The following is a 20,253-nucleotide window of genomic DNA, read 5'->3' as shown; positions in this document are numbered from 1 at the left end:
AATCACTTCAACTGCCTAATGATTAGTTCCAACTGCCTGGAAGTATCAAGCGTTCTCCAGTCTGGAATTAATTATCTTTTTCTTGTTCTTCCAGGCAGTTGAGCAACATAAACATCTATGTTATGATAAACAAGACAGCTATTCTCGGAACATTTATTTAGTATTATATATTTAGTATTACGTATCTGAGAAACCTGCACAGCTGTTAAAAAAAAAACCAAAAAGGAAACTGGTAGAGATAGATAAGAGTATGATACTGATTATTCTTCACAGTAACAAGAAGAAAAGAATGAAAAAAGAGGAACAAAGATAAAAAATGAGACTTTTATTATCAATTTAAAAGAAGGAGGCACAAAGAGATGAAAGGAAATGTGGTAAAAAAAAGGAAAAGAGAAAGACAAAGATACATTTTTAGAGTGACGAAGACAGTTTAGAAAGGAGTGGTGAAATAGAGAATTTAGAGGGAAGAATATACTTAATCTAACAATAGCATGAAAAGCAGGAGGGAGAGGTGAACTAAAGGAAAAAGAAGAGGAAAAGGGATGCCTCTAAGTACCAAGACATTTTGTTCCTAATTTTACTTCGGCAAGAAGAGAAGGATGAGAAGACTTATAGGAACAAGAGGAATAAAGATAGAATGAAAAAAAAACAACAGAAATAATATTTCAGGTACAAAGGAAGAATGAGAAGTAAATAGACAAAAGACTGAGAAGTAAATAAATGTGTTCCAAAGAGAACAAGAAGTGTCTGCTCTAAGAAGATAAGGGATGTCAGTCAGAACCAATAGACTTTATTTATAGTGACAAGAAAAGAAGGAGGGAAAATCTTTCAGGAAAAGATGAACAAAGATAGAACGCAAATAAAAGCGATTCCACGCAGACACGAAGTCCAGGAAGAAAAGAAGAAGGACGAATTGCAAAATAAAGAAAAACAGACAAAGGAGAGGAATAAAAAGAAGAAAAGGGATGCCGATAATAAGGCCCACTATTGTGATCAGTAAAGAAGGATAACGATAGAGAGGAGAAAGATATTAAAGGGAACGGAAGTAGTAGAGAGGAAGTAAAAATATATGGTTAAGAAAGGAAATTGAATTTTGAGAAAAAGAGAGAAGCTAAGAAGAAATAGATAGTGAAAAGTGAAAAATGCATGCCCGTAAGAAATGAAAATTTTTTCCTAATTTTACAATAACAGGCATAAATAAGTGGGAAAGCTAACGAGAGATAAATGATAAAACGATTACGATAGACGAAAAATGAAAAGGAAACTCTGGGAGAGACAGAGACGAGTATGATACTAATAATAATTTTTTATAATGACAAAAAAAGGGCGGAAAAACTTCGAGTAAAAAGAGCAAAAAAGATAGACAGGGAGGCCTTTATAATACAATTTAAAATAAGGACAAATAGAAAGATAAAAAGAAATGTAAAAAAAAGGAGAAAAGTAAGACAAGGATACATTTTTCGAGTGACAAAAACCGTTTAAGAAAAATCAATGAAATAGAGAATAAAAAGGAAAAAGCAAAGAAATACGGTTAAAAACCAAGAAATTTCGTTTTTATTCTTACAATAGCATGAAGAGAAGGAGAGAGAGAAACTAACAGGCATGAGATAAACAAAGATCCTTCACGGAAAATCTAAAAGCCACACGTTCATGTAAATTACAACATGAATTTTCTGTTAACCTTTAGGCTGCCCTAATCGATGACTTTTTAATTATTCCTGTAAGATTCAACTTGAACAATTACCGTTAATTTCCTATACATGTGGTTCTACCGTATTTCGGAATTGCTGTACAAAATTATGCTACCGTCAATCCAAGATGGATTGGTCGAGGTGGTGTTGTTGCCAGGCCACCAAGAACACCCGATTACAATTCCCTTGATTTTTATTTATGGGGGTACATGAAAGATTTAGTCTATGCACAAACAATGACAAAACAGTTTGTTACTTTGCGGGCGCAAGCTTTTATTCAACAAGGAGGTGGACATTTTAAAAATGTGTTCAATTGACCTTTTTTTTTAAATAAAATCATTATTTATCTACTTTATGATTTTTTTTTTAGTGTTGTATTCACATAGAATATAGGGTCGTATATCAAGACAAGTTTTGCGTTTTTTGAACTTGAACAAAAGTATATTTACGCTCTAAAATTTGAACATAACAAAACACCTGGTATAGCGTAACTAGGGTTTTAAAAAAATACTTTTGCAGTTTTAAATAAGTTGGTTAAGATTATTAGTTTATTTAATAGATAGAATTTTTGTAATAATAAGTAAATTAGTAAACAATAAAAATCCATTACTGTTTTAAGCCGATTCTCTATCAATTAAATGAAAACTGGCTATAAAGTCACTTAATCTTATTTTACAATAAAAAAATGAAATAAAAATGCATTATTTAAATAAACGTAAGTATCTTCACTGCAGAGATATGTGATTATGTCAAAATTGAATTTATTGCCAATTTAATGGCATTTTTTAAGTTTCTACCGCAATTTACTCTCTGAATCTCTATTAAATATTAGTTTTTAGCCCAATACTTTACTAGTGAATAAAAACTCTGGCTGTAAGGCCACTTTTTTCTTATTTCACCAATAAAAAAATGCATAATTTAAGTGGATACGACACTCATTTTCATATAAATTTATTTCCGGACGCGAGAACTCAAACTAAAAGCCTTTAAACGACTTGAAACTTTTAGGACACAAGGGCTATTAGAAGCTTAAGAACTGTATACTTTTTGGGCCAGATCGGTATACAGGGTGAGTTATTATAAGCGAACAAAAGTGACTAAAAAAAAAAGTAAAACTTCTCCAGTGGCTAAAATATAATTTTTATTAAAAAAGTGTTTTGAGGAAAATACTAAGAGATTTAACATATTTGAAGCTTTTTTTTTGTAAAAAAATTATTTTACGTGTCCTGGCATTTTCGGGTTTTTGGAATTTTCCTCCAAAGTATGCTTATTTTGGAAAAAAAAGTTTTAAAAAAATAGCCTTATTATTTATCTTTCATATGCCATATAATCGATATTTTTGGGAATCATACAGGACGAGCAATAATGAACTTTCCCCATGAAGGTTCGACCCGAAAATCACATTTTATTTAATAACTTTTTAGTGGTGGCACCTGGACGATTTATATTCTCAAGTATTAAATACTTTAATAACCCCATTATTTGTGAAAAATTACAATCTTCCAACTTTAATAGGTTTTGAGCAATTCGAATTTTTGCGTTTAATTCATTTGCGGCGTCCCTGTACATGGTGAAAAGATTAAACAATTTAATAAAAAAATCTGAAATTTTGTTTTACAACACGTACTTAAGTTTCAGGGTTTCAGCAGTAGTACAAGTACCCGAAAAATGCAATTTTCTAAAAAAAGTCAATTTTTTTGCGTTTTTGCAGGTAATTGGAGGTGTCAACTCTAAAGAATAGGCTGGTGGGAACAATGCTTTAATGCCTAACGTTGCACCTGTAATTATTTTCTCTGATATTTATATCCCCATGTTACGATGGAATAATTTAATGTATAACAATCTCAATAGATATTCCATTTTACTCATAAAATTACATAATACTTATAAATCGATAGTACTATTCCCTTGTTTTGAGTGTGCATAAATGGCATTGAGTACTGGCTATTTAACAATGGTTTTAGGCAACCATCTACACATAGTGCTTACTTCTATTGTTAAAATAAAAATGTATTTTGTTATTTACATAAGATTTGATTTGCATTATGGATCACCTGAATTGTATGACCTCAAGGACGTACTCAGGATTTCAGTTAGGGGGAAGGGCATATAGGGTATATTAAAACAAAAAATCATGAAAATCGACTTTTATTAATTAGTTTGATTGACACAAAACAAAATATTATATATACAATAATCATATAATTAATTTAACAGTAATCTTCTCGTATTTACTGAAAATTTGTCTATGACAGTCTTTTCAATAAACTCACTCCTTTCACGTTGCTCCTGTAATCATTTTTAACATGCCAAATATAATAAAAGTACCATCTCCAGTCGACTTGAAACTGGTATTCCCTATTCACCTGTCAAGCGTGTATATATGTACGTAACGTAATATGAATTTATTATCGGTAGTAAATTACATGCTCGGACATGTGTTAAGGTGCACTCTATAATCTGAGGCATTCAATACGTCACTCTTGCAATTAATTTTCGTTTTAAGGGAAGGCATCTCGATAACACTTAATCTAAATACGCTCGCGCGCTCTCTATAAATATGCATGATGGATTATGTATTAAGTGCGTACTCCTGGGATATTTTTAGTGACGATGTGTGACCTGGAATCGCCCGGTTTGCCAAAGTTGAATGATCGAGACATTAAGGCTGTTATTTTTATGCAAGTTCGGCAATCAATTTTATTGTTATAGTCACGAGTCCATCTTCTGCAAACAACACTCGTAAAAAACTTATCAATACAAATCTATCGTGTTTACTAATGACGAAAACATAATAAGTCCGGCACGATCTCGACAATCCGTTCGTTCTTCACGAAATCGATTTGTACTTACCGGAGGCTCTTTTGGCGTGCGTTCCAGCCTTTATTCTTCACGTTGTCCGTGTTCTTCTCATGCAAATTGAAACATGAGTTCGAATAATGATTCGTGCTTGACGCTTGGTCCTCGGAACGGGTATGAATGTGGACATTTTGTTACGGTTACTTTTTCATCATTTATTTACTGGTCAATATTAAAATGCATTCAATTAATCAAAATTTTTAATATTAAAAGTGCAAAAAGAAAACCTTAATTAACCATTTATTCTGCATAAATAGAGTACAAAGTGAATGCATTGTATAATAAAAAAGAGTGACAGCATGAAATAAATAATAAATGCCTTCTATGAATATTGAATTAATTGTTAATTTGGTACACACACACACACATAAAAATAATTTCTTAAAACAAGGAAAAGGGTTCTTTTGTATATTTGATTTTAATTTAATGAAGTGGGTAATTGACATAAGTCATTTTCCTCAAAACAATTTCTTGCATTTCATTATTTAAATAAATTAAATTCTTTAATAAAAATTAAAATATTTTATAGAAATAAAGAAATAGTTTTTTTTCAAAAATGCCTGTTTTTAATTCTTGATTTAAAACTTGATTATTACTCCACCAACTCAGGTAGTTACATAATTTAGCAGTGAATATTATACAGCATAACTCAATCTATATATTCTCGTTTTAATTTTTTAATAAGATGAGCTTGAAACATATCAAATGACCTGAGACAAATGTTTTTAACAATTAAATAATTTATATCATAAGTAAGCAATTTCACGGTTTATTGACCGTGCGACAAACAATCGAGTAATTTTATCGTAAAACCCGCGTGTTTACCAGCGTGTTCAAAAGTGTCCGGCACGGACAATTAAATCGAAACGTAACTGTTACATTGATTAGACAAACGGAAACCGAGTTGATTAGCAGAAAAGTCACGATACCGCCTAATTATTTATTCATACAACATTTATTCCTCCGAATAAAGTCTATCTTTATGCGGGCGAGATATCGAGAAATTACTATATTTAGATGCTATAAAGGATTTACATACGTATCGGCGTGTCCGCTTCATTTAGGCGAAGACTGGTATTAATGTTACGTAATTATAAATTTTCGAATCAGTCACGAGTTGAGTGGAAATGTTGCGGATTGAAAGGAAATTACCAATCGCATCCTAAAGCGGCGATAAGGTGGAAATTAATTAAGATTAAAGGGGCCGCGCTACACTGCTACAAATTCGTCATTTCGCTCGGTCTGTATTGCAATCAGACGAGGATGTTGATGAAGATGACCAAAAAGTTCGAAACGTTCATAAAAACATAATTTATTTTTTCATTTTACCTGCATCATTTTTGAACACAACATTTTTTTATTGAATAATGATGCCCAATGCGGTTCCTCTTTTAGTTCAAATATCCCCGGACTAAATGTTAAAAAATGTACAAAAATCTTGCTACTATAATTATGTGCATATTCAATTTCATAAAATTTACGTTCTTTTTGTTTTCATTTCCAATGGCTTGTTATCTCCGTAAATAAGAATATTTTAATGACTTTTTTTCATTGTTAGTCATTAAAAATCGTTTTCCAACTTTATGCGTGTAAGTTAAGAATTACTTTGTATGTATAGTAGACATGGTAAAGATTTTCTTAAAATATTTCAACAAGTCTAGAATTATTTCCTCTTTTTCTTCTTCTGGATAGAGGAATGATTTCTGGATAAAGTGAACAAAAGCAGTCTAGGAATATGAAAGGCAATTAATAGATTTGATTATATGCTCAAACATAGATTTTGTACAGAATAGTAGTGTTGATTCAAATTTTCAGGTATTAGATCATTTTGTCGTTTTATATAAAGTACGTCTTATGATTTTCAAACCTCCACCCTTCCTATTAACTTACAGGGATTTTAAACATTTTATACATGATAATTTTTAACGAAGATTTATTAAATTCTCGATTAGATGACATATTTTACATGGAAAATATTAATGCTAAAGTTGATAGGTTTAATGATTGTATACTTAATCTTTTTAATATACATGCGCCATTTAAAACGGCCAGAATTACTAAAGGAAGGAGTCCTTGGATCACAGATAATATCAAACATCTTATTTATAATAGAAATGGGGCCTTGTCCAAGTACAAAAGACAAAAAACCGAATTAAATTGGGAACACTATCGCCAACTTCGGAACCAAGTGACAGCGGCTGTTGAAATAGAGAAGAAGTGCTATCTCAATAACACCTTACAAGAGGGTGACTCCAAAAATAACTGGAAGGTACTACGTCAGCTGAACATACATTGCAAGCCTCAAAACACCATTCCTGACCACTTGGGTGACCCTGAAATCATAAATACCTTTTTTATAAATGCTGCATCTTCCAACGCGCCTAATCCAGAAACGTTGTCTTATTATCTACTAAATGTTAAGGAAGGGGTAGGAAACTTCGAGTTTCAGCTAGCAACGCTTGAAGAAGTTAAATCTGCTTTATTCTCGATGAAATCTGAGGCCATTGGGACAGATGGTATAGGCTTGTCGATGCTGCTCCACTGCTGTCCATATATTCTTCCATTTCTAGTGCATCTTGTTAATTGTTGTATTGAATCTTCAACTTTTCCGATTCTTGGAAGTCCTCATACCTTATTTCTATTCCAAAAGTCCCTTCTCCAATTGAGTTATCCGACCTTAGGCCTATTAGCATTCTCCCTGTCATCTCAAAAGTTTTAGAGAGGGTATTAGAAAGCCAAATCAGATTATACGTAAACAGATTTGATATCTTGCCGGTTATTCAGTCCGGGTTTCGAAAAGACTTCAGCTGCTCTTCTAAAAGTAACTGACGATATTATACAGTTAGCTGATTGTAATGCGTTAACAATCTTGACTCTACTTGATTACTCCAAAGCCTTTGATAAGTTAAATCACCTACTATTACTGGCTATACTAAAATTCTTAGGTTTTGGGGAGAGTGCTCGCTCTCTAGTTTGGCAATATTTGACCGGTCGAACTCAGATAGTGAAGCTCAATGACTTTTTTTGCTCTTTTTCATATGACCATCGAGCAGACATAATATCTACAAATGAAATTCAAGGTAAACAAAAAATATCAATAAAGTAATAATAATAATAATAATAATAATAATAATAATAATAATAATAATAATAATAATAATAATAATAATAATAATAATAATAATTTATATATAATATGTCGTACTTACCTCTAAAAGAATCAAAGAATTAAAGAAAAAAAATTACGAGAATGATGTACCCCATCTTACTAACGGAGGGTTAACTATAACTATCGGATAAAATGTCGGCATGATATACGTTAAGGAATTTAATATTATGTTTATGTTTTATTCACGTTACGTTTAACAAAAAGGTTTAAAACATGTTAATAATAAAAGACAATTATTATTACATAAAAGTGAGAGTTATGATATTCCATTATTACACTATAAGATGTATTCGTGTATGAAAAGTATATCGTATTTTACAGTGGCATATATGTGATATCGGGGTGATTTTATCAACTATTTGAGAGTAGTGATTGCGTTTAAAAACTAGATATGTAAGTCCCGTGTCAATTTTTTAGATGCTGAAATATTTTCCCTCTTTTAAACAAAATCGTATATCATATACGTATATTCTACAGATTAAACAATATAACATGGTTGAATAGTTTTAATTTAAAAACCACATTCTTGAACCTAGACAATGAAAAATTGTGTAGAACCAAAAAAAAATGAAATTTTTTCAAAACTTAATGATTTATTTTCAATAAAACTGAATTTCTACTTATTTGCGTTAAAAAATGGTATAGATATAGATTTTTTTAACACCTATAATTTTTTTATAAAGCATTTTGTTTCAGGCAATTATTTTCTGCAAGAAAAAACATTTTTTATTAACTCTACCCTTACCCCCCCACCCACCCCACACAACTTACCAGTAAGAAAGTGTTTTCAAAATTCATTGTTTTCCAAAAAAGTACCCATATATAACAGCTGGTTTTGTCGTTAATATCTAATCTGATAACACAGTTTTTTTATTTAAATTTAATATAACTATATATGTCTATAATAATAAATATTTAATACAAAAACACTGCTATTAGATTGGATATTATGGACGAAAAACGGTGATTTTCAACAGAATTTTTTACTGGGAAAATGTTAGGGGTGGGTGGGGGGGTAAGGGTTCTTATAATAAAAAATATTATTTTTGCAGATAATACATATTTAATAATTAATATAATAGTACTGTTTATTTAAATTCAATATAATTTTATATATAAATATTTAGTATAAAAGCAGCGTTATTAGATTGAATATTATGGATAAAGAAACAGTGATTTTTCATATACAGATAATCGAGTTAGATACGTAAATCCTGTGTCAATTTTTTTAAATGCCGAAATTTTCTCACTTGTGTAAAAAGCGTCATATATAATATACGTATATTCTACAGTTTAATAAATATACCTTGACCATATGCGGTTGATAAATATACTAAAACCAAAAATGTACTAAAAAATCGTTGAATAAATATATATTTAAGGATAATATATGATGTGTTGCTTGGGATCATATTAATTAATTACAGTTAGTCAATAAATCAATAAATGAATTTAGGTTTAATTTTTAAAAACGAAGCTATATTATAAAAATAGAACCATAGAATCCATTAATAATTAATTGAAATCACCTTATACGTACCTAGGCCAATTTTGTTCAATATCTCAGTAACTATTGACTTTATGCAAAAGTATTTAAGCAGCAAATTGAAAGAATGGCTTATGTTCTATAATATTGCTCACTACCAGTTTTTTTTATAGGCCAAACGGTTTGAAATAAGTGTTCAATCCTAAATTTCGTCTAGATTTTGAGTTTTTATAAAAACACTTTTTGGGATTTTTATTAAAAAAAATTAGTTTTGCAAAAAAAATGTTTTTCACAGCAAAATTAATTTAAAAAAAAAGAAAAATGCTGAAATAGGTATCCAATAAAATTAAATTGAGATCCCATGTACAAATTTAAAATTTTAAATTAAACCTCGTTTTTGAGTATACATAGAGTTTTATACATAGAATTTTGAGTATATATGCAGTTTTTACAATTTTAAATAAAAATAAAAAAAAAATTCTTAGCAATATTTTATTTTTTAAATTAGAATAAATAGAGCATCTATGCACAAATTTTCAATATTGAATTTTATTTAGTTTTCGAGTGTTCCTGTAATTTTTATTAAAATAATTGATTTAAAAATATCTGAGTAATATTTTATTAAAAAAAAACCAATTTAAGCGATTTTTTTACCTTAAATTATATAAAGAATCTATGTACACATACTCAATATTGAATTTCGTTCTTGAATTGGGCAATCTTTATTACAAAAAATATATATTTTTCTCCGGAAAACTAATCTTTTTTAAAAAAACACTAAAACAGGTATCAAATGAAGAACATATGTACAAATTTTAAATCTTAAATTGAACCTCGTTTTTGAGTTATAGACACTTTTTACAATTTTTATTAAAAATTAAAAAAAAAACTTCTTAGCAATATTTAATTTTTTCAAGAGACGTTAAAATAGATGTCCAATTGAAATAAATAGAGAATCTATGTACAAATTTTGAATTTTACCTCGTTTTCGAGTGTTCCTGTAATTTTTATTACAAATAATTAATTTAAAAAAATCTGAGTAATATTTTATTAAACAAAAAACCGCTTTAATAGGCGTTACCTCAAATTATATGGAGAATCTATGTACACATACATACTCAATATTAAATGTCGTTCTTGAGTTGGGTAATTTTTATTACAAAAAATATATTTTTTCTCCGGAAAACTAATCTTTTTTAAAAGACACTGAAATAGGTGTGCAATCAAATTAAATGAAAAAACTATGTACTAATTTTCAATTTTGAATTTGCTTTAGTTTTCGAGTTTATTCGAGTTATTATTTCTTATAATTAAAAAAAAAAGTTTTTCCAGCAGTACTTTTCAAAAAATACTGAAATAGAAATGTATTGAAATTTAATTAAGAATCTGTATAAAAATGTACCTCTGGTCACGCATATAAGGGCATTTTTTCGGTACAATTATAAAAGTTGATTTCTCAACTAAAAATAATTAAAATTATACAAAAACCATCTTACTACCATCACGACGTTATTTTAGTACAATTTTCCGAAAGAATTTGCATCGTACATTCCCATCATGATACCTCGTGACAAACCGCGATGGTACCATCGCCAATCTCTTAGACAACGTCAGCTTTCATATCCTATCCATCAAAAAAAAAAAAATAATTTCGTGTTTGTGTGTGGGTGCGACATTGTTCATTTAATTATCGACATTATCGGCCGGAATATTGTCAGCAATTTACGCGAAGATTTATTATCGAATTATTGGGGAATAAATAACTTTCGATCGGGACATAAATCGCGCTTTGTCTTTATGTGAAAATCGTGCAAGTATGGTCTCCTGATTAGTTTTTCTTAACGATCATTATGATGATGATTATGATCGTAATTTAGTTTTTTTTTTAGTTAGAGCCTTTAAACGGGCATTTTTTTACGGTACTATTTTTCTGAGAAAAACAGTGAAAATAAAGAAAAGGGGATTAAAAAAAGGCTTTTAGCCTGAAAATTTCCAATAACAGAAGAGTTAAGTAGTCAAATAACTTGAAATAATTAATTTTTGCTCGCACGCCCGAAATAACAAACAAACTTAAATTTAGCCACTCAAACACGCATATAACGTGCCAACCGCAGAAAAATAACCCATAAAACATCGAATAAGCCATAAATCGAGGAATTATCTCCTTTTGTTGGCCAGAAATGGCAAGATTAACGCACTCGATAACGCACCTGCAGATCTATCGGGGAGATTAGGAGGTGTATAAGGGATCGGCGACAATAATGCCACTTTAAGTGTGAGGGCATAAAGAATGTTTTAAGAAAAATGTTCTTTAAGTCACGCCCGTCTGTCGTTGAAGAGAGAAACCACTAATTTGCATGCCGTACTTCTTTTCCTGGTATTTACATCACCATTGTCAGTGAGTGATGCGTCGAACGTATAGACACGGGCACGTAATGGTTAATTCACTAGAATTACGGGCACGAACGTGGAAAATTGTACTTTTCTTCCATGCACACACACTTTTGTTGGCACGACTACAATTTTAATCAATTGCAAGCAATTCAAGATGAATATTCTTTGTTTTAGTGTATTAAAAAATCACTGCAGTATTAGAAATAGTCATGGTTTTTCTTTGCTCGTATGTTTTCTGCCTTCCAGTCCTATTTTTTTTCTTAAGATAATTTAGATTGGAAAATCATGATTCTTATACTTTTTCTATACACTTCCACCTTTTCTTTGTAATTCTTTATCATTTCTTGCCTATGAAATGTTCTTCGGAAAGTCATGATTTTTTCTTTTTTTAATTTCCCTTGTCTGTTGCTACCCTCTATTATTTTTTTCATTTCCTAACTATCTCATCAATGGCTTTCCTTTTTGTGTCAGTTTTTTGCATGTTTTCTCTTATCCTGTCCTCTTTTTTCCTTATTAATTTTTTATCTTAAGAGTTTAACAAATCGTGCCTTATGGATTTAAAGAATTCTTTTTAGAACTCTTTTTATTCTGTCAATATACAAAAGCAGAAGAAGTATAAGTGCTGTGCCTCAAGAACAAATTGACAAACCCTATATATTAACTCTGGCCTAATGAACTCGTACTTTTATGATTACGTAGTCCCCGAATTTTATATAAAATTTAGTTAAAAACCTTTTTTTATTTAATTGCCTGGATAATTTAATTATTCTATTTCTTCCAGGCACTTCAATTGCAGTAGGCGGCTATTGCTTTATTCTGGATATTTCCGGGTATGCTACCGACTGCTCCAACAAAAGCAAACAAACAAAGATTCAAGCAAAATCTTCAAATTTCCAATTTTTCTTTACGTGATTTTAGTCAGTTACATAGCAGAATTGTTCGTTTTCTAAATATCCGTAATTTAATTGAATATGACGATCATTTCTTTGAAATACCTATGGAGGGACCTTACAAGCAAAAAAAGGGTAATTTGTATTTGAATGGCTTACTTATTTCTGAAATAAATTTTTAATTATAAAATTAAATTAAAAAAATATTGGAATAATTTTTTTTCGTTTAATTGCCTGTAAGCATTAATTGTTAAATGAATAATTATTGAAACATTAATTAATAAGATATTTTTCCAGGCAGTTAAATTTAAAAAAAAACAAAACATTACTGTTTTAGGATTATACAAAAATCAGTTTTGTTTCACTTCAAATTTATTGAAAAATTAACTTCAACTGTTTCAAGTATAGGAGACAAATTTTTCCAGACAGTTGAATTAAAAAAACAACTGCAGGTTGTTGAAGAGATTTGAAAACAGTAACTGCCTGGAAGAAACTTTACAATTTTTTTTCCAGGCATTAATTGTAAATCAGGTCATCCTACCGACTGATCCAACCACATCTAAGCAACATTTCAATTTTTTTTTCAAGTTGTTTGTTTTCTAAATATGCGTAATTTAATTATTAAATATGACGGTTATTAATTATCCCGGCAACAACCGTGGAGGAACCTTACAAGTGTGAAAATTATACTTTCTGCTGGAATGGCCTAGTTATTTCTAATAAATTCCCAAATAATAAATTAAATATAAATTTATTTAAAAAAAAATTACACTAACAATTTTTTTTGGGCAGTTGCCTGAAAACATTAATAATTTTACTTTTTCCAGGCACTTCAAGTCAAAGTGTATCCATTGGTTTATTCTGGATATTCCCAGATATCCTACCGACTGTTCCAACCACACCTAAGCTATCAGATTTTGTTCAATTGCCTGGAATAATATTTTGTTTTCACAATATGCGTAATTGAATTGAATATAAATAAATAAACAATTAATAAATAAAAACGACTTTTATTAACCTTTAAGTTACAAAAAAAAAATAGATAACTTAGTATAAACTGAAAACATTAATTATTTTACTTTTTCCAGGCACTTCAAGTCAAACTGTATCCATTGGTTTATTCTGGATATTCCCAGATATCCTACTGACATGCTGCAACCACACCTAAGCTACCAGATTTTGTTCAATTGCCTGGAATAATATTTTATTTTCTCAATATGCGTAATTGAATTGAATATAAATAAATAAAAAATTAATAAACAAAAACGAGTTTTATTAACCTTTAAGTTACAAAAAAATAAGATAAATAAGTACAATAGAAACCAAAAAAAAATGGTAAAGGTGACATTATAAATGGGAAAAGTGTATTATTTGTATTAAATATAAGAATTAATTAAAAACATTTATTTTTCCTTTAACTGAGGAAAAATTGATTATTTTAATTATTCCAGACCCTTCAAGTGTAAATATATCTACTTTAGGCATTTATTGCTTTATTCTGGTTATTCCCGAATATCCTACTAACTGCTCCAACTACACTTTCACTATCTAACCTCAAATTTTCCTCCCTGCATGAAATTTCTTTACGTGTATTAAAATTGCTTGCAAAAAAACCTCAATTTTCCACTATCACCAAATAGGAACTACCTAAATGTTAAAATTGTTATTAAAAGTCAATGAAGTAGTTGTAATATTGACCTTCACCGATAAAATTCGTTATTACACTTCCCAAATGCCCTTAAAAGTAAACTGGTCGTATTCGGCTTGAATTTCATGTGTTGCCCATGGTCTTACCATATATGTAGAATTATTTCTTCCTGAGTAAATAATGAAACAAACTGAATTAATTTTTCATTAGCACCTTCGAATAAATTCGAACCGAAACCGGGCGATTTTCTTATAAAATCAAATTACAGTAATATTTTATTGGTGTTTGTATTCGTCGGTTTATGAGAACCACTTCCGTGTCGTTTCCCATAGAAGTCAAATAATGAAAATGTTGCGGGATCGGATCGCTTCCTTTATAAGGCTTGAGAAACACGCTAAATTGGCTGTACCTGGGTAAATGCTGCTGATTTTATGGTAAAATATTAATAACAAATCGTTAATATAGTAAAGCAAAAAAAACCTATTTGATGAAGAACTGAATATACATCCGCTTTATATGAACAATAAGGAGTTTATTATTCTTACAAGGAGATCAAAGAAAAGTGCATTTACGTTTAAGAACTAAGGAAAAGCCATGAGTTAAGCCACCTGGTGCGTCGAGTCAGTTGAAAGTTTAAGCACATTTTTTATGATTTTTCACCGAAACCGACATTATTTATAAAAATCACGCGAAATTCCAATGCCTCATTAATTCAAGATAACTGCACTTTTTTAAAGACGTATCTTGTACCGTAACGATCTCTATGTCAGAAATTGTAAATGCGAAACCATACGAGTATTGAGCGTTACATATTACGCACATTCTCGGCTTGTTTTAACCTAATGACACTGTTATCGGGAATGTGAAAGAAGCACAGAAGAACGAGAAACAGATGCGAGAATTTTTTTATATATGGGATTAAGAAAAATCATCAGAATGGTCGATTATTTCAAAATATGCAAGGACTATAAAAAAATAAAGGCCTGTGAAAAATATACATATTGGTGATAAATTATAATATATAGGGTCGCCCACAAAGGAGTCGAGTTGGAGATATTTTGAAATAATCGACTGTTTTCGTAATGTTTCGTAATGTTTGAGTTGATCCTTTTATCAACGAGATAAAGATTTTGTTGCAAAATTAAATTATTGAATTTTTTTCCGTATTTTTTAATTATGGCCCGAATTGCTTGGAAATGCATGTTTTTTATTACTAAAGTAATTTGTGATCCATTTAAAGATAAATATTTATTTAAAATTTTTTTTCGGGAATTTAATGTTACAAGTTTTCTCAACAGTTTGAACCTCAACAACTGAGGCATTTCTCAGCATTTGAAATCTTTCTTTTGAGGCATATAGTATAATTTGTATATGATTCCCCAGTTATTTTCTATTTTTCCAGGCATTTAAAGGCATCGTTTTTTTATTTCTTTCAGGTATTCAAAGTCGTATTTTTCATGATATCCAAATTTTTAAGGCAATTTTTATTAAATATAACTAAAATCTTATGTAGTTAGTTGTCCTTTAGTTTAGTTTGTTTAGTTAGTTGTCCTTTAGTTGTAGTTAGTTGTCCTAATTAATTCAATTTCGATGACTCTCAAGAATGAGATTCCATTTGCAATAAAATTTGCAAAAATCCGAATAAGCCAGAAAAACATTGAAATCTTAATCAAACTGTTTAATACGGTATAAACGACTGAAGGCATACTGAAAGATTGGCTAAAATCGGTATTCATTCCAATTCTAAAAAAACAACGAGCAAAACCATGCAGTGAGTATATACTAATAAGCTTTACTAGCCACACCTTAAACGTCTTTCTTAAAACTAATCATGGGAGATATGTTCGAAGTATGAGGCAGATTTGGATGAAACCCAATTTGTACTGTTTGCTCTGAAGATACTACTACAAAAATATCGTGACCAGCACAATGATGTTTTTGTGTATTTCGTTGATTACGAGAAAGCCTTCAATAGAGTGGAACACAGAAATCTTATAGACATCTTAAAGGACAAGGCGGATAGCAAAGATATCAGAATTATCGAAAATTTATACTGGAGACAGAAAGCAGTAGTACGACTAAATGGAAAGCTTTCAGAAGGTTAAGTGGAAATAGTGAGTCTAAGCTACATTAAGGTATAGCTTAATAAACGTCAGGTGCGCTTGACAAACATATAAAAGAGCAAGTGACAAATGAACTTGACAGAGTGATTATGACGTGTAGAAGAGATTAGGTTAAAAAAAAGAAATATGAATGTTAGGCAAAAAAAACGAGGTAAAAGTTGCCGGGAAGTTTTGTAGGTTTTAAGCCTCCTAAGGATGTTATTTCTATAATAAATGTATATAGAAAATAAATTTGTGTTTAAATGAAAGGTAATATAAAAACAGGCTCAATTATCCACAATTTATAAAAAAAAATCAGTTTTATTCTAGGCCAATTTGAATTCTTTTCAAGCACTTATTAGAGTCATTTAATTTTTTTTGTTGTATTTGAAGTAATTTTTTGACGCTTTTAGGTTTTTTTTTTAAGTTTATTTTTGATCAAAAAACGCACTTTTTCATATTTTTAACCACTCAAATCCAGTTTTCTATAGATTTCATCCTTAAGGATTTCCCAAGCCGTTGCTTCGAGGCTGAATAATTAGAATCACGTTTTCCAGGTATTTCTAGTTGCATTTTTCAGAATGTCCAGACTTTGTATAGTCATTTTATTTTTTTTTGTTTGGTATTTAAAGTAATTTTTTGACGCTTTTAGGCTTTTTTTTTAAATTTCTTTTTGATCAAAAAACGCAATTTTTCATATTTTTTACCACTTAAATCCAGTTTTCTATAGATTTTATCCTCAAAGATTTCTCAAGCCTTTGCTTTGAGGCTCAATAATTATAATCACTTTTTCCAGGCATTTTTAGTTGCATTTTTCAGAATGTCCAGACTATAGTCATTTTATTTTTTTTTTGGTATTTAAAGTAATTTTTTGACACTTTTAGGCTTTTTTTTTCTAAAATTTCTTTTTGATCAAAAAACGCACTTTTTCATATTTTTAACCACTCAAATCCAGTTTTCTATAGATTTCATCCTTAAGGATTTCCCAAGCCGTTGCTTCGAGGCTGAATAATTAGAATCACGTTTTCCAGGTATTTCTAGTTGCATTTTTCAGAATGTCCAGATTTTGTATAGTCATTTCATTTTTTTTTTTTTTTGGTATTTAAAGTAATTTTTGACACTTTTAGGTTTTTTTTTTTAAATTTATTTTTGATCAAAAAACGCACTTTTTCATATTTTTAACCACTCAAATCCAGTTTTCTATAGATTTTATCCTCAAAGATTTCCCAAGCCGTTGCTTCGAGGCTCAATAATTATAATCACTTTTTCCAGGCATCTCTAGTTGCATTTTTCAGAATGTCCAGACTTTGTATAGTCATTTTATTTTTTTTTTTGGTATTTAAAGTAATTTTTTGACACTTTTAGGCTTTTTTTTTAATTTTTTTTTTGTACAAAATGCACTTTTTTATATTTTTAACCACTCAAATCCAGTTTTCTATAGATTTTATCCTCAAAGATTTCCCAAGCCGTTGCTTCGAGGCTCAATATTTATAATCACGTTTTCCAGGCATCTCTAGTTGCATTTTTCAGAATGTCCAGACTATAGTCATTTTTTTTTTGGTATTTAAAGTAATTTTTTGACACTTTTAGCCTTTTTTTTTAATTTCTTTTTGATCAAAAAACGCACTTTTTCATACTTTTAACCACTCAAATTCAGTTTTCTATAGATTTCATCCTTAAGGTTTTCCCAAGCCGTTGCTTCGAGGCTCAATAATTATTCACTTTTTCCAGGCATTTCTAGTTGCATTTTTCAGAATGTCTAGATTTTGCATACAATATTCAATTTTATTCCCTTTTTTTCTATACTAACTACCAGTGTCTTTGCTGTTTCCTATTTTAAAGCAAATACTGACGACAGTTTTTCTGAAATAGAAGTCCCAAACCTTTAATTTCATCACATCTTTAAAGTTCTAAATAGTTAACATGATATTAACATGAATTTTAATTTTATATCTTTTAAGAATGACATGCTTCTATCCCAAGGCTTACTTGGGATAATATACTTTACGAAAATAATATAGACAGAAAAATTGAAATTTTTATTTGTGTATTGATTAATTTGTTTGATACCTATGCCCCACTGCGCGAAGTAAGAATAACTAAACCTAAAGCTCCATAGTTAAGCGAAAATATAAAAATAAGTGCAATTCTAAAATTTAAAAAATCTAAGTTGCCGGATGATTGGACAAATTACAAACGATTAAGGAATATAACTTTATCAGCTATAAGAAGAGAGAAAAAAAATTACCTGAATTTGTTGTGCAATAGAAATAACCCTCGTCAACTTTGGAATGCTGTTCGTGATCTGAATGTAAGATCGAGCCTGCATACTGTGATTCCTAAACCACTACTAAATCCAGAAGATATTAAAAACTTTTTTGTCCCATTTCTTTAAAATGCATCATGTTGTGACGAAAAGAGTGATTTCTATAAAAGCAATAAATTTAATGAGAACTTTAATTTTACTCTTAGCTTGGCAAAAGTTTCTGATATTAATAATATCTTAAATAACATAAAAACAAATGCAAGTGGTGTAGATGAAATCTCTCCTTTAATGGTAAAATATTCTAGTCCTTTCATTGATAAATATATCAGGCACATAATAAATTGCTGCTTGGAAATAAATTATTTTCCTAATCAATGGAAGGTATCTATTGCCAAGCCTTTGCCAGAAGTTCTTAACCCCACTGACTTTAACGACCTTCGACTTATAAGTTTATTGCCAACTCTATCAAAGATATTTGAAAGGTTTCTTTATAACCAAATATACAATTATTTAATTTCAAATAATATTATTCCCAGCAGTCAATGTAGGTTTAGAAAGTGGCTTTGGCCAATGTCACTGATGACTTATTTCGCGCCTCAGACAAGCAAAAGAATAGCCTGCTTGTACTTCTTGATTTTTCTAAGGCGTTTGATACAATCAATCATCGGCTTCTTGTATCTAAATTACAGTTTTATGGGTTTGATTTCCATTCATCCTCAATTATAAAATCATATTTGGATAACAGGTTTCAGAAAATTAATTCCGATAATATTTATTCAGAAGAAGTAAAAATTTTATCCGGTGTTCCACAGGGGTCAATTTAAGGCCCACTATTATCACAGAAGTCTTATATGGCATAAAAAATACTTTATAGTAACAGAGATATTTTAAATTTTAATTTAAGAAAAATGTTATGCGAGTCACTTGTTCTGTCTAATTTTAATTATTGTGATTATATATACGGATTTTGTTTAGATGTTAGGAGTAAATATAGGATACAAAAAGTGAAAAATTGTTGTGTTCGACTTATATATGGCATGCGCAAATTTGAACACATTTCTCCATTGTATACTGCTTTAAACTGGCTTAAAATGGATTATAGGAGAGTCTTACATTTTTGCATTTTTTGTTTAAAAATAGTTAATTATATTGACTCACCTAGTTCCCTTAAAGAACGAGTTGTTTTTCGTCATGATGTCTACAATGTCAACGTGCGATTTTCAGATTATTATTATTACTATTATTATTATTATTATTATTATTATTATTATTATTATTATTATTATTATTATTATTATTATTATTATTATTAATTCGTTTGTACATTGACCATTTAAGAAGATGAAACGTTTCTCAACATTTCCACAATATCACTGTCCGCCCTTATTTATAGACCTTACAGGTCTAAAGTCATCTGCAAACATTAATCCAATAGAGTGTCTCAGAGAGGCCAATAGAGTGAGGCAAATCATTGGTAAAAATCGGGAAACGATACTTTGCAATATACCTATCAGAACAGTTATTATTAATTTTTAGTCTTTGGCTCTAATGTGATAAGTATGAAGCCTTTAACATCAATGATGTTAAAGGCTCAGGAGAAGCCTATTATCTATTTTACCTTTTTTTCAAGTTTTTAATTAATAATTTATTTCTTCCAGGCACTCCAGATAGTATTGTTTATAATATCCAGATTATTTTAGGCGAATTTCTATTGTTTTCAAGCCCTTAAAGTCATTTTAATTTTTTTT

General features: G+C 29.7%; 1 protein-coding gene across 2 annotated transcripts in view; it reads right to left on the bottom strand.

The window, feature by feature from the left end:
• Positions 1 to 20,253, bottom strand: part of LOC126741872 (uncharacterized) — a 313,270-nt gene that overhangs the window by 239,318 nt on the left and 53,699 nt on the right. The window lies entirely within an intron of this gene.

The sequence above is a fragment of the Anthonomus grandis genome, chromosome 11, assembly GCF_022605725.1.
Source record: "Anthonomus grandis grandis chromosome 11, icAntGran1.3, whole genome shotgun sequence".
NCBI lineage: Eukaryota > Metazoa > Arthropoda > Insecta > Coleoptera > Curculionidae > Anthonomus > Anthonomus grandis.
The sequence above is the reverse complement of the archived record's forward strand: the minus strand, read 5'-3'. Positions and strand labels throughout refer to the sequence as shown.